The following is a 16,042-nucleotide window of genomic DNA, read 5'->3' as shown; positions in this document are numbered from 1 at the left end:
CCACATTGCTCTTCTGTAGCCACTGGGGAGTTCACCACTGCTTCCACTGAACCCACTCTAAGAATGAGCTACCTCTCCTTGTTGGAAATGTAAGCTGTTGATAAACTCTTAAAACTTTGGTGGTCTAGCACTAAAGCTAGTATTAACTAGGTTTATCTCATTCACCGAATCCAGTTCCTAAGAGATTCCTATTCAGCAATCTCTCTTATGTTCAGGCCAGTGTAAATCAGCCCAACCTACCCATCCATACTAAGAAATGGATGGTACCTAAAGAATTTTCTTTTTTCAGAATAGTAAATTCATCTTAACTAGCATTCTACTCCAAACTCTTATCTGTTCCTCTTCGATATCTCTGCCTCCTGCATCGTCTCCCATATTATTTCTGGAAGACACCAGGGCATCTTCTCGCCAAGTTGAGGATGAGGTCCTATTCACCACCACACAACTACCACTTCCGCCACAGTAACCACCAGACAGAGCCACCTCAATTATGCAAACCCAGTGATGTCCACAAGCACCTCCACCACTTCTCACCAGATCCACCAAGGTGCAAAGCAGTATGGTGATCTGTGGCCATGGATTTCCCTGCTATTGGAACCCCTCCTCTAATATCAAAGAAGCAGTACAGACCCACAGGCTGAGGAGGACACAGGAAGATTCTAGGCAGTATTCAAATTCTTCTTCCCTTAGAATGAACTCTCCCAAGAAGTCATCTCGGTCCTCATGCAAACACCCTCCCAGAAGGCCGCCTCAGGAGGGTTCCAACCTGCTCTGGCTGGACCAGCAGTGGGCATTCTTTAGTCTAGAGCAGGGGCCCCAGCGCTTCAGGTTTTCATCAGAATCAATGGCAGGATAGATAGAATTCCAACTCCACCACTTTTCTAACCACAAAGGAAAATCTAATACTCACATTTTAGACATTTTAATTCCACATGCCAATATAAAAATGTCAGCCTTTGACAGCGGAAAAAAAATGATTATGAATGAAGAGAAAGATCCATAAATAACAAATTAAATTGACGCAGCCAAGTGAGGGTATGTCTAACAGATGGAGACCAGTTTCAAAAAGTCTCTTGAATATGTAACTGGGTTTGATGTTGAGTGATAAGAAATACGATAACTACTTGAGTCTGAAAGATGTAAGTGAGTGTCAAGTAATATTAACTGATTGAAAAAAAATACAATTGAGGGAAAGAAAAGCTATACTCTTGTTAATTATATCATACATAGAACATAATGAATATCAGGCATAAGAATATATTTGAGAACCTCTAATAAACTGTGCATGTCAAAGTATTAACATGCAATGTAAATTTAAGCTACAATGCTCTGAAAATTCAAAACTTCTTTCTACTTTCAGATTTAATTATATAAAAATGATGCTCCTAAAAGTCATGGATACTTAAAAATAAAATATGAATGATTGCAGTTGGTAAATCTCTCCTTTATCAACTCATAGGTTACCAAAAGTAGGAAGCCCATGTCTACCTCTCATACTGCTGACCCACAGTATCCTGCATGCATCATTTTTTTTCTTTCCTTTTAGTTTATTGCTTTCCCTCCAAACATTATTTTTTTAAAAAAAATGAAAAGGTAACACAAACTATAATCCTATTTTTTAAAAATCTGCTGGAGTCAGTTGTCATTTTCAATCTCACCCTGTTTACAAAATTGTCTCTTCTTCCCTTCACCACTTTTCTTTTGTCATTTCAACTGTTTAACCCCAAGAACAGACCTTTAAGCTCCAGTCTGGCAAGGCTCTGTAGACATCCTGTGAGTCCCCTGGAGTTACCCACACTCTCCTTGAGACACTCTGGATCTTTCTGACAGTGATGAATCATAATAATGGTTATAATCTTCTAAAAATACAGGACTCTTTTGATAGAAATCATGTTAAAGGGCAGGAGCAGAATAGTTTTTAGAGTAATAGGCTTTCCAATTAAAACCTATGCTAAAAAGTCACAATATTGAAAATGATATTGTCAAAATAGTGTTGGGCTCTAGATAAAATTTGTATTTTTAGCTCTGGACAAATGCCAGTTGAAATCAGCATTAGAAGCACCTGTGGATTGAGGATCAGAGAGTTTGAAAGCTACTCCATTGCAGAAGGTCCTTAACCTGAGCAGCTATCAGCAATATTGCACCAATCTGGGGACATTTTATTAGGAGACAATATGAATAGAATTACTATTTTATTGCAATTTAGTGGAATTTAAGGTAATTTACTGCTTTAATAATTAACCCTCAACTTTATTTTCTACTTTATTTCATTTAATTTTAATAGATGACACAATCACAAGACTCAACAGTATAAAACATGTTCCATGAAGGAAGAAAATAAAATGTGTAAGAGGAAAAGAGTGATAAAAAGAAAAAAGGATGAGAAGGAGCAATGGCAAAGAAGTCACCTTGTACTATGAAGCAGCTTGGTTGCATTAGTGTGTGTCTTTAAGAATAGCAACCTCATTAACAAAGGGAGTAAGTAGTCTTTGCATTTTCAGACATTTCCAGACCTACTTGGTTGAATGCAGAATCCATCTTTTCCAAGTCAAGTTGGTTTTGCCATCATCCTTCAGATTGTAACTCATGAAAAGTAAAGCCATTAGATACATTATGGAAGCTATAAAATACCAAATGCAGAGATCATTAACAGGTTTACTTGCTTTGCTTAATCTGCCTTTCAGTCTGGCCTCTTACACCTTGACAGCTTTAAATCAGCTCTTCAAGAATCAGCTCCTTTGGCCTCAGGTAGTTCAGCTAAAGGACAAAAAAAAAAACCCAAAAAACCACTCAATCACCTGTCATGTTCAAATCTCTTTGCTTATCTGGTTCTGCTGAAGTTCAAAGCTAAGGATACAAAACATGTGTTTATCCCTGGTCAGAAAAACTGGAAATAAATGCTGAGTTGTTTACACAAATAAGTCATTTAGTAAATGCTGGTGGATAAGGTCTAACTTTAAAACAATTAAAAACAGCCATACACACACACCAAAAAATAGCCATACATTTCATTATTAGCAACCAATACTTCTTTTAATATTTATTTTTTAGTTATACTTGGACACAATACCTTTTTATTTATTTATTTTTATGTGGTGCTGAGGATCGAACCCAGGGCCTTGCACATGCAAGGCAAGCGTTCTACCTCTGAGCCACAGTCCCAGCCCTCCAATGTTTTTTGATGAATGAAACACTGTATGTTGCCAACCACCTATATCAGAATCATAGGAAGCAAGAAAGAGGAAGGCAACAAAACTGAAATTGATGTCAACTTTAGATTTTGCCAGATGCAGATGATCTTTTCACAGAATATTCAGCTGACACGCTATCAGTTTTAAAGTCCAGTTCCCAGAGCCATAGCCCTCTGTCCCCACCTCCATTCAGCCCTTTGAATTCTGGGGAGACTGAGATCCAAGGAGGCAAGGAACCCTGTTAGAGCCTCCATGACATTAGGTGGGGAAGGCCTTCTGTGGCTGAGAATAGCCTAGCAGAGCCGTCTGTTTTCTGTAGTTCAAACTCTCAGAATGCCTTTCTCAAACAAAACAAGCAACAACCTAAAGTGCCTGGTTTTGTCAAATTAAACACAAGTATCTACAGAACTAACTAAATATTTTTAAATCTGTAACCTAGCAATTAGAAAGTAACTTAGAAGGAAACACCTCTTTTCCATCCCCACTGTAACACAGGTATAACCCGGCTCTAATTCAAGAGTTATTGACTTAAATAAAAATTTTGCAGCTAATTTAATTGTCTTTTAAATTTAAACAATTTAATTGTTTTAGAGCTTCAAAATATCTTACTTCAATATTATGCATGTTCTAGATTGGCCAATTAATTCAACTAACTGTGAGTCCTCAGTTCACAAAACAAAGGATGAAAGAAAATGCCAAATTTTATACTTAACAAAAAAGTAAATTTCTTAAGGCATTAGCCAAAGAAAAACAAGCAAGTTGCCTCACTCGTGGTGTTATACATAAAGATGTGACTTAAAAGTGGTGAAACTTTTTAATGTGCAGTGTGTAGAAATTTTACTATTACTTTATGATCACAAAATTTCAATATCTTTTACATGGAAAGTTTGAAAATCATCTGATAGAATTTCATCCTTTTAAATAACCAAGTATACTCAGTTTCTTATTATACAAACATTGGGTTTTTAGTCATGCAGATGATGTTCTTACTCTTTTCCTTATATTAAACACTTTTAAAAACTCCAACAAAAAGTAGGTTTCAGCTGGGCATGATGGTGCACACCTGTAATCCTAGCAGCCCAGGAGGCTGAGGCAGGAGGACGGCAAGTTCAAAGTCAGCCTTAAACAAGGCTCTTAAGCAATTAATGGAGATCCTGCCTCAAAATAAAAAGAATAGAAAAGAAAAAGCTCTAGGAGTATGGCTCAGTGTTTAAGTGCCCCTATGTTCGATCTCTAGTAACAAAAAATAAAAAAATGTGGGATTTCAGAAAAAGGCAAAGTTTGATACAGTTTGTGTCAAATAAATAAATAAAATCTATTTATATATTTACACATAAGATAATCATCTGTAAGAATACACTCCAAATCTTACCAGTGGATACCCCATTTAAAAAAAGAAGAAGAAGAAGAATTAACAGGGTAGAAGACAGTACAAGACGTCCAACTTGGAGGATCAAGGGTTGTTGAATGAGGAGAAGATATCTACAGCTGCTAAATTCATCATGCACCCCTAGGGAAGTTTAATGAAGTATTCAATGATGTCTGAGCACTGCTTAATAAGGACAATCTCATGGAGGAGAAGCACATGCACTTGCCGGTAAAACACGAATCAATTCAAACCTGTAAAGATAGTGTATGAAGATCAGCTTTTAATGACAGAGCATGCCAACCTGGCTAATAGCAGATTTCTAGATCTGAGAAACAAAATTTCCTTTGTTTGACCACTTATGGAAAGAAGCAAGTGATTCCCAGTCAGAGAATGTAGATGGAGGTTTGAAGTCTTGGAGAGAATCCTGAACTTCTGCACTGAAACTGTAGGTGGGCAACAGAGTATTATTGCATGTATTGAAAGTCACCAGTTTTAGTCTAAAATTTTCTGGAATGATTGTTGGAGATAAGAGTGGAAGTTCCCTATCACACCACCTATAACCCAGGTGGCTGGGGACTCAAATTTCAGGTTCAGTCTCAGGAAGATGGCAATGTTCAGTTGGTTAGTCATAAAGATATACAAGGTACAGTAAACTGTCAAAGAGTTTATTAAAATCATAAAGAATGCAGAAAATGGGTATCAGATAGCAATTAATGAAAACTATCAAACAACATCAGAAACCACACTCAGGGCCTTGAGCCTGAAGCTTCCAGTTACCAACACCAAACCAACTCAGCTACCAGACTGGCAAAGAAATGCAGACTGCTTAAAGGCTGGTGTAGGATTCTTTCATACATAGAAAGAAAAGGATTCAACATGTGGTTATGTAATAAGTAAATGATTTATAAATAAGAGTGATATTTTGTTAGGTCTTTCAAAGGTAACAGATTTTTTAGCCTCCTGGAACACTGTTGAACCTATAGCATTGTCTCAATCTTTTTGTGTTCTCTGCCTTGTACTTTTCTGCTGTCACTATATCTATTTGTAAATGTCTTTTTCTTTTTATTTCGTTTGTGTTTTTGTTGTTGATTCTGCTACATTTAGTGTAGGGGAGAGATCAATCTATCCTGGAGTCATTTTACTGTTCAGAAAAATTTTCTTAGCATGAAGTCCTGTTACTGATTTAGATAGAGAATATGCACAGTACTTTTTTTTTTTACCTATGCACCAAGGCATTTCTGATATTTTGATGCTTTTTGCTGATTCACCAACAGCTAAGGAGGCTATTCTACAACTCTTAGCTAAATGGAAGACACTTTCATCCTTCTCCCTCAACTGCTTTGATCGTCATTTATAACATCCCATAACTGTAATGTTCAAAATTTCAGATTGAGGCTTTTCAGGTTTATTTTGAGATGGCAAAAGGAGTTTTCTGAAAGTTCCATGATAACTGGCTTCTCTAGGAAACTTGTTTTTAAATCCAAGGTCTTGAACCACATTCCCTGCACATGAACACATTTGCTTTTATCATTCCCACAATGTCTCCTTCCCATTTAGCACCATTATAGTTATAGACATCTGCCTTTTTAGACAAGTTTTATCCATTTATTATTTTTTAGATATTCGAGAAGAGCTAACATACTGTACCTTTAGTAGAGTATAAAGCTTGAAAAATCCAAGTGCTAAAGGAAGAATAGGTAAATCATGCTTGAATACTTTGTGGCAGGATTGTACTAAAAACTCTGTAACACAAAAACTAAAGATGAAACAAAATGAAAAGATAACTTCCAGACAGCATATTTTTATTATAAGTGGTCATTTAAGGGAATATTAGTGTTTGCTTCTAAATAAGATGTGAAACTTGTTCCGAATTACTCTTCTTCAGCCCTGCCTGCCAAGAAATCAAATATAACTGTGGTACAGCAGCCCTCTCCAGGTATATTGGCAGATATGAGTGGTCCCAGAATACATCAGTAACCTAGATATGATAGGACCACTGGTAAGGGTGGATTCACTTACATTGTTTATACTTCTATGACCAGGCCTTAAGGGAAGGTCAGTATTTGTAAAACCAAGCAGTGTCTTCCTACCTGTCTCCAAATACGTATCAAACAAGAATGATGTTTGTGCTTCAGCTTTGTTTTTGCCTAGTAATACAATCAAGCCAGAGTTTGTTTCCAAGAGAAAGCTATGTAAGCATTTTTATTTCAAATAAAATATATTTGTATTATTTCTCATTCATACTCTCCATCCACATCACACTATCTTCTGTATCGGGTAGTCCAGTAGAAATATATTATTCAGCTTGTTCTTTAAAAAAAAAAAATAAAACAGGACAGGAGGGAGTTTTTCATTTTAACTCAATGTGCTTGCATCATTGTGCAAATTTTTAAGAGTAAGAATGTTTGTGTATGACTTGTAAGAAATTACCTAAATTGAAACTTATTATTCAATTAAGTTCCAATTATAAAATAGTGTTTCAGTCTACACTGCAAAATCTAAATTCTGTTGTGTATTTTCCAAGGGTGTAGGCTCCTGGAAAAACAACCTTGCCTTCTTTATGCATGTAGAGATATCATGGATGTCAAAGGAAAGACTCTAAAAGTCATTTTGAATAAATTTTGGAAAAGTTCAGCAGCTCTGAAAGGGGCTACTTTTGTCACTTGTTTTTCTGCAGTGAAAGAGGAACATTATCCATCCTAAGTGCTTTCCCCTGGTCTCTTCTCTTCACACATTGGAGATTCTGTACAATCAATTTCAATCAAGTTTGTTCCCGTGTCCTTTTGAATTCTTTCAGAGAATGTTCTTTTTCAAAGCCAATATCTTTGTGCTATTAACCTTTGAACATCCCTTTGCCAGAGCCACACATCAGATTGAATTCTGATCACTCACCCTTCAACCTATCAATTCTCTCTTATTGCTTTGCCTGGCTTTTCCCCCAGCTTTTAAAGCAGTCAGCCTGCAGTCAAACACTGGCAAGTCCACACAAACTGTTCCAAGAAAACAAGCCTTTAAAAGCATTCCCCTGAATTCCATCAGAAAATTCACTTATTCCCTTCCTCCAAGGATGAATAAAATTGAAAAATCCTGTAGGCCATCATTTAATTCAATTCCGCCCTGATTCATTGAGTCTTACTGTGTTCAAGACACTAACTGACACTGTGATATTTACAGTGACCAAATAAAGTTCCTGTCCTCAAGCAGTTTATAATCTGGCAAGACCGAATGAGTATCCTTTGATTCCCTGGGTTAGTGTCTACTAGACTATTTATTGTGGAAAACTTACATCACATATAATTTATCATTTTAACCATTTGTAAGTTCATGAATCAGCAACATTCAGTACAATGTGCAACCATCACCCCTATCCACTTCCAGGAATTTTTCATTGTCTCCTTTCACCTCCTGGTGTCTTCTCTTCCACTCTCTCTATGAATTTACCTATTTTAAGTACCTCATGTAAGTGGAATTATACAATATCTGTCCTTCTGTCCTTCTGTGTCTTCTTTCATTTATTATTATGTTTCAGGCTTTGCCTTATAATTGAAGAAAGTGTTTTACAAAGTGAAAAGTTGCAGAGGAAGATTCAGGGGATGATATGCACTTTCTTTTTAAGCCTCCTACTTCAACCCCCAGCTATTAGGAGAATAACGATTGTGGCTTTTAGTAACAGTTTCAGAAGCATCACTAGGTTCATGACTAAGGCCCCTATAACAACAACAACAACAACAAAAAACAAATTAACAAGAGAAAAACATACAATTGTATTTAATATAACTTTATGTGACAGTGACACCTTTGGATATGGAGACCCAAAGGAACAGGTAAACTTGTATGTTTTTATGCTAGTTTGATGAAGAGTAGACAGTTGTGGGTAAGCGTGATGGAACCAAGGTAAGGTGATCTGATGGCGATGAGCTGCAGGGAACACAGCAAGGCCTGTTGGTTCAGATTCCTCTTGGTTTCTCTATGTCTCGGGTGGTAAAGTGCTCTTTTCCTCCAGGTACGGGGTAGGCACCTTTCATATGAGATATTCAGACTATCTCAGGAGAAAGTTGGAAAATGCCTTCTAGGTTTTGTGGCCTGCTTAGGGGAATAAGGGTGGGGAAAGTTCAGAACATGACTTTGATCTTGCTGTGTTCTCAAATGCCAATCGCCATACTAGGGGTAGTGTATCCCGAACCCTATCATGAACTTAAAGGAACACCAGTTTGAGCAAGAGGCGCATACATGAAATATAAGCATATTCTCAAGCTGCCCTTTAGTAAGAGGGCAGTGACTTTACATTCAGGACTAGACAATAGTTCATGTAATAGAACATTCTCTCCATTGTTTTATTCTATTTGTTTAGAGAAGATGTATAATTAGTGAAGGTAAGCAAGATCATTCTGTGATAACAAAATAACCCCAAAGTCCCTGTGGTGAATTACAACATGTTTATTTCTCACTTGTTCTGTGTCCCCCCACCCCCGCCGGCCATGGATTCATAGATGCCAATTGCACATGGTCACTCAGCAATCCAGGACAGTAGAGGTCCCACCATCTTGTAACCACACTGTGTGGAATGGGGGCTTGTCAAAGTGGTACTAGAAATGTAATTGCACCTATGCTTTTTTTCCTACCTTAGCTGAGAAGAGATACAACTGCTGCCTCTTAAGTTTCACAGAACTCCTCAGGGAACCTCATCTGCTTGCAGGGGTGCTGAGAAGCATAGGAAAAGAGAGGCGACATATGATGTGTGTTATGGCCTCCTGTCACACACATTAGCCTGACATTACCTCAGTCAATGTTAATTTGTAATGATGATCACTTGGCAGAATTGGTTTTAAAAGGGGGAAATACATGTTACACAATTTAGTTAGACATTTTATAAATAAACTTTTAAAAGATCACTTTGAAAGCAATGTGATGAGTGGCTACATTGTACAGTTCTCACCATACATTGAGGATAAATTAAAATGTCATTCATGTAGGAACTTATAATCTGAGATAAGGTGTCCATTAACAGCATCATGCATGGATTCAAAATGATATCTTCAGCTGGGCGCAGTGGCACACAACTATAATCCCAGGAGCTTGGGAGGCTGAGGCAGGAGGATCGAGAGTTCAAAGTCAGCCTTGGCAGTCAGGCCCTAAGTAACTCAGCAAGACTCTGTCTCAAATTTTTTAAAAAGGGAGTCAGGGAGCTGGGGACATGGCTCAGTGGTTCAATCAGTCCTTCTGGGTTCAATCCCTGGTCCCAAAAAAAGAAAAGGAAAAAATAAACAAAATGGTATCTTCTATAATTAAAGCAGGAGTGAAAGTGTTGTACTCTAGAAAAACAACATGTATCTAGGTTAAAAAAACAATATTTCTAAATTAATCTCTTCTATATCTATTTTTAAATATATAAAACTAGTAAGTTATCACAAATATATAGTTGATTATTTCACCAATATTCTTAAGATTCATAAATTGAAGCTCTCCATAAAATGCTTCTCATAAAAAAAAAGGTAACTATTACCTTGAATTTGTCATTGCACAGTTTATAAAATAGGTGAAAGAGACTACAGAGATTTCTAACAAATTGAATTAGGTAGCAGCAATATGTACTAAAGCACACTAGCATCTGTTTAAATTCTCCTTGAAAAGGAGAAGCTAGGGGAGGCACTGACACCCTGAGCCACCCATCCCAGCACTGACTGTCCACTGTACTGCACCATCGGCCCCTGCTTCACTTCAGATTGCCAAGTCCTACCTCATCAAATGATTGTGAACATGTGGGCAAGAGCCAGGTTTTACCCAGGAGGATAAAACCTGCAGCCTATGAAGCCTCAGCCATTCTGGATAATGAATGAATTTTCAAATAGGTACTCAAATTGATTGCCAAGTAATTTTAAAATGCCAAAGTGGCACATGTTTTTATTAGCCTTATTATCCTCTTTCCCACTCATCTCACATTTATCTGAACATATTTCATTTGTTTGAAATATTCACCCTCCTAAGTAATTTTGTTAAAAGAAGGCCAAAGGGAGGAAATAAATGAATATATTCAATAGAGAGACTCAGCATTTTTTTTTTGGTTTTTAAATTGTGAGATACAGGAAAATATCCAAGTGTGTTTTAAAATCAAAATAAAACCATTTGACTTCTGTTACTAAGCAAGATAGATCACGTTAAATGCAAGTCATCCGTTTACATGAAAACAGGAAAAGATTTTTCATTTATGAATGTTTTTGATCCACCAACAAATCAATGCTTTCTTTATTTGAATAATGTGGAAAAAAAAGTGTTAGAGTCTGTAAACGAGTCAGGATGGCGCCTGGCATTTTGCCAGGGGGAGTGGTTTGTGAGGTGGCACCAGTGAGCCATTAAGTGTGGAAATTCCTTATTGGTTGACTGCTGTATCTAGTTTATGTTAATTAAGATAGCTGTGTAATGTATAAATACCTCTGTTGTCCTACAATAAATGGCTCCCACTCCTGCTGTATCAATCTACCCAAGTTGCTCGTCACCCCCCAGTTAGTTTGCTGCAGCCGGACTGTGACAAAAAAGTTTCCTTATGAATTTTAGGGGCATATAAGAATGGCTCCACAGGAAATACACATGGTCCTTATTCATAGCATTTAGGTAAGGATTCAATAAGTCTGTTTTCTAGAGACTATACTAAAGAGCTATTCAATTATTTTTTATTTCATTTAATATTGATTCTAGTCCAATGGACAGTGGAAAGTTATCTTCTTTTTACAGATTAGCCAGAAAGACTGAAATTCAGGAATTTGTCTACATTTAAACAGATGTGATGGCACAGCCCAGGTTCAAGACTGAGCTCTTAGACACTGAATCCTGATATATACACTCATCCTCTCTGACAGTGGGTCTTCACCTTTAGGGTCTAAAAGAATCCTGATGAGAACCTGGTAGAACAGATTACCTGGTCTGGACCCTGAATTTCTGAGTCCATTGGTCTGGAGTGGGGCTTGATAATTTACATTTTTCCACATTCAAAGTGTTGCTGATATCATTGGTATGTAGACTAATTTGAGAATCACCCTCTTCTGCAGTGTTGCATGGCATCAAATACACTGTGCTGTGACCTCAAGAAATCCAGGGCCTAATGATCACTTCCTAGTTTAAAAAAACAAATTTGTTAGGAAGCAGAGAGTACTAACAGAAATATGTAACCCAGGGGCGTACTCAGTATCCCTCATTTTTTAAGGTCTTGAAGGCCCTTCTCACTTCCTCCTCAAACTTCAAAAATCTCTAAGGAACTTCTCCCTAGTGTTGCCCTTGAAAGAAGCACAACAGAGGTGACCAGTAATCCAAACACACACCACCACTTGGAAGTGATCAAAACACAACCTTATTTTGTCCCTTGAAAATTTAATGGGGAAAATAATTCTCTGGCCCCCAGATAAAGATTTGGGCAAACCCATGACTTTTTTCCTCATGTATTTTACATGACAGTCGTCAGGTCACTTTAGTCAGGCACACTGTCACCATTGACAAGTCAGACCATCCAGCCTACCACATGAATCAATGTCTGAACTGGATTTATCTCACCTTCCTCCTCTCCCTAACCTTGGCTGGCTCCAGACTGGCAGCCACCAAGAGGAAGCTATGAAGACAGAGCAGGGAGGCAGGGATGCCTCCAACAGCCTGAGTGGAAGGTCACAGAGAACTGTCACTGGGACTGGTTCTGTCTAAATGGGTCTTGTACTTTCTGGACCTGGCAGATATTTAAACCAAATTTTTCTCACATTCACAGAACACATTCATATAATAAAATTGTTTATTTCCAAAAAGCTAGAATGTTTGAGTGTTTTCGCCACAAACAAAAAATGTGCAATATGTAAATGCAGTTTTATGAGAACTGCATCATGGGAACTCACTCCTGCAAATCACACCATTCTAGCCTTCACATACCCTGTGACTTCTCTCTTAGCCCCATTCTTTGGCTTGCTTTTCTAAGCAGGCTTATTAAAACCTGCCAACCAGCTCTCCCTGCTACATGGCTCACATCTGATCTACACTTAGCCATCGTTTTTTCTCTACAACTCTGAGGGCAGGTTGATCGCAGGCAGCAAGGAGCTGACCTGTCTTTTCCTTTCTGGATTTTCCAGGCTGGACTCACACCCCAATCTGCAGAGGTGCCTAAAGTCAGTCCGAATATATCATCTTTTCTTTGAGTGCACCTGTGGCTGCCACCATCCCAGAGATTAATGTAAAAAGAAACCTTCACAACAATACCTCTTTCCAAAGAACCTCTCTACAGATGCTCCCTCTACTATTTGCTCAGTCCTTGAAGTGAGTAAGGAGGTCTAGGTTGGTGATGCCCTTTCTTGACGTTTCCTTTGAAAACCCACTCTAAGGTGATTGGGCGCTGAACTTTGGATTTTTCACATTTATGTTAACTTGGGGAGTTAGCGGGATTTTCAGTTTCACTATTGTTACACAAAAGCCAGGTTGGCCAAGGCCCGGTGCCCTGATCCTGATCTTGAGGAGTTCTACCCAAAGGATGCTGAAACAGAAGGAGCCCAGGATGCAAATGCTTTGAACAGGCTCAAACCAAAACCTCAGAAAATATAAAATTAGATTGGAATAAGAACAAGTTAGTGGGCTGGGGATGTGGCTCAAGCGGTAGTGCGCTCGCCTGGCATGCTTGCGGCCCGGGTTCGATCCTCAGCACCACATACCAACAAAGATGTTGTGTCCGCCAAGAACTAAAAAGTAAATATTAAAAAATTCTCTCTCTATCTCTCTCTCTCCTCTCTCACTCTCTCTTTAAAAAAAAAAAAGAACAAGTCAGGAATTAATGGCATTGGGGTCAATTTCAGCCCATGTTGTTGGGATTCTAGTACTTAAATTAGATGGAAAACAGACCCAAGGCTGCTTTTCTCTAGTTAATATCCCAAAACAAGTTAGTTCTGTGACTGAAGAAGCAGATACAACCAAATTCCCTGGAAATTGCAAGAAGTCCCCAGAGATTTCTGTTAGACAAACTATAAATGATAGATTCCGGACACTGCAAACTCTCCCACAACAGGAGAGCAGCAATCCCAATAAGCCATATAGTTGTCTATATACCACTTCTCCAATCTTGAGAAAAAGATAGAAGGGAGGGAGAAAAGTGATTGACATCCTCCAGGTAACAGGAAGCAGATAAGAAAGAGACACAACAATGCAGATGCACATCAAGAAGCAGAGATACAAAGCAAAGAGACAAACTTCCTGGCATTTGAATTCCTATTTCCAGTTATTTTGCAGAGAGGAAAAAAATGAAAAGCCTGCCCTGGGGTTCCAAGAGATTCCCATTTTTCATACGACAAAATTTGCAAACTAACACAACTCCCAGAAACTGTAGTAAGTGCAAGAAGCCAGAAATAGTGCCTGATCCCACTCACATGTGGAATCTGAAGGAGTTGATCTCATAGACATTGAGAATAGAATAGCAGTTACATAGGGTGACGTGAGGAGGGGAAGGGAGAGATGGAGGAAGGTTGGTCAACAGGTACTAAGTTAGTTAGGATAAGTAAGTTCTTGTGTTCTATTGCACAGTAGAGCTGCTATAGATAATAATGATATGGCAATGCCAGTGATAATGTAATGATAAAGATAATGATATATAGGTAATGAATATAACATTACAAAGGTAAGGAATTGTTTATTTCCCAAAAGCTAGAATGATTGAATGTTTTCACCACAAAAATATGATAAATGTTTGAGGAGAAGATATACTCACTGTGGTGTGAACAATGTATGTATGTACTGAAATATATGGTAACCCATCAATATGTACAATTTTTACAAGTCAACTTAATTTTTTTTTAAGTAAAACTAAAGCAATAACAAAATCAGTAACTCTGGGACAGCAAAGAATCTTATTTTTAGAGTTACCATGTTTAGATTCACATGTTCAGTTTTAAACAAAAAGAAATCACAAGACATACAAAAAGAAGAAAAGCGTATTTGTTAAAGTAGGATAAGCAAATGATCATCACAATGCACAGGTAGAGTAGCACACAGCAAATTAGAAATCTAAAGAGAAAATCAGTGACGTAGAAGATAGACCAGAAGAAATGATCAAGGTTGAAACCATTACAGAGAGGTTAAGCAGAATGGAGGAGAATAATGTCTAATGTTTCTGATGAGAGATGGGGAAAATGAGGGTAGAAACACAATTTTTTCTTTTCCTATGTGTGTGTGTGTGTACATGTGCATGCACATGCCTGTGCTCTAGGCCTAAACCCAGAGCCTCAAGCAGGCTAAGCACACATTCTACCACTGACCTACACCCTCAGCCACAAGAGTAGAACAGGTAATAGCTGTGACTCTTTCACAATTGGTCAAAGGTCAAACTTAGCGTAAGGAATCACATTGAGTCCCACACAGAATTAACACAGCCAAATCTATATGTACTCTATCATGATTAAACTGCAAAAAACCAAAGACAAAAACTGAAAAGGCCTGAGTAAAACAATCAAATATTTGTAAAGGAACACTAATTAGATCAGTAACAGACTAAATAATAATAACAGAAGAAGATAATTCAGTAGCACCTTAAAAGTACTGAAGGAAAGGGCTGTCATTTCAAAATGTAAATGCATTTTATCATCATAAAAAATGAGGGTAATCTAAAGACATTTTCAGACAAACAAAACAGAAGGAAGGTTCTCCATATTCCTCCTCATTGGCAATATATAAACTATACTTTATAACAATCAATGAAATTACATCTTCTAAACCCATAACCTAAAAAAAATGTGTCTATGATTCTCTCCATCTATGAACCATTATTATAAGCCAATAAGGCACCAGCACACACCTTTCAATAACAGAGATGAGGCTTTGACACTGAATACACCTCAGGTGGAAACCATCCCTTTGCTCTATCCTATGCAAATAGACTAAACTGCTGAGTCAGGACACCTGAATTCACTTTCTAACTTAACTAGCTGCATGACTTTGGACATTCTGGAATAGAAAGAGGCAGTTGGACATGATGGTGAATCTCGGTTGTCAACTTGATTGGATTGGGGGATGCTTAGAAAATTAGTAAAACTAACTTCTGAGTGTGTCTATGAGGGTGATTCCAGAGGTAATTGGCATGTGGATCAGCAAACTGAATGTGTGTGGATGGCACTGTCCAATAGGCGGGGAGCCCAGATGGAACAAAACACAGAAGGAAAAAGCCCACCAATACATGATACTTCTTTTTTTTATTTTTTAGTTTTAGGTGGACACATATCTTTATTTTATTTTTATGTGGTGCTGAGAATCCAACCCAGTGCCTCACACATGCTAGGCAAGCGCGCTACCACTTGAGCCACATCCCCAGCTCAGTACATGATTCTTCTTGAGCAGGTGGATATTTTTGCTGCTACCATTACCCATTGACATCAGACTCCAGTTTCTCCAGCCTTGGGACATGGATTCACCCTAGCACCTCTCCAGGGAGCTTCCAAGACTTCCGGCAGAAACTGGAGGGCTGCATCATTTGTCC

At 38.0% G+C, this 16,042-nt stretch overlaps 1 pseudogene; it reads left to right on the top strand.

Annotated features, from left to right (window-relative positions):
* The first annotated feature begins 419 nt into the window (after positions 1-419).
* LOC144367357 (F-actin-capping protein subunit alpha-1 pseudogene) lies at positions 420-5,390 on the top strand (annotated as a pseudogene).
* The last annotated feature ends 10,652 nt before the right edge of the window (positions 5,391-16,042 follow it).

Source organism: Ictidomys tridecemlineatus, chromosome 1 (genome assembly GCF_052094955.1).
Source record: "Ictidomys tridecemlineatus isolate mIctTri1 chromosome 1, mIctTri1.hap1, whole genome shotgun sequence".
NCBI classification, from domain to species: Eukaryota; Metazoa; Chordata; class Mammalia; order Rodentia; family Sciuridae; genus Ictidomys; species Ictidomys tridecemlineatus.
This window is presented reverse-complemented; position numbering and strand designations above follow the sequence as displayed.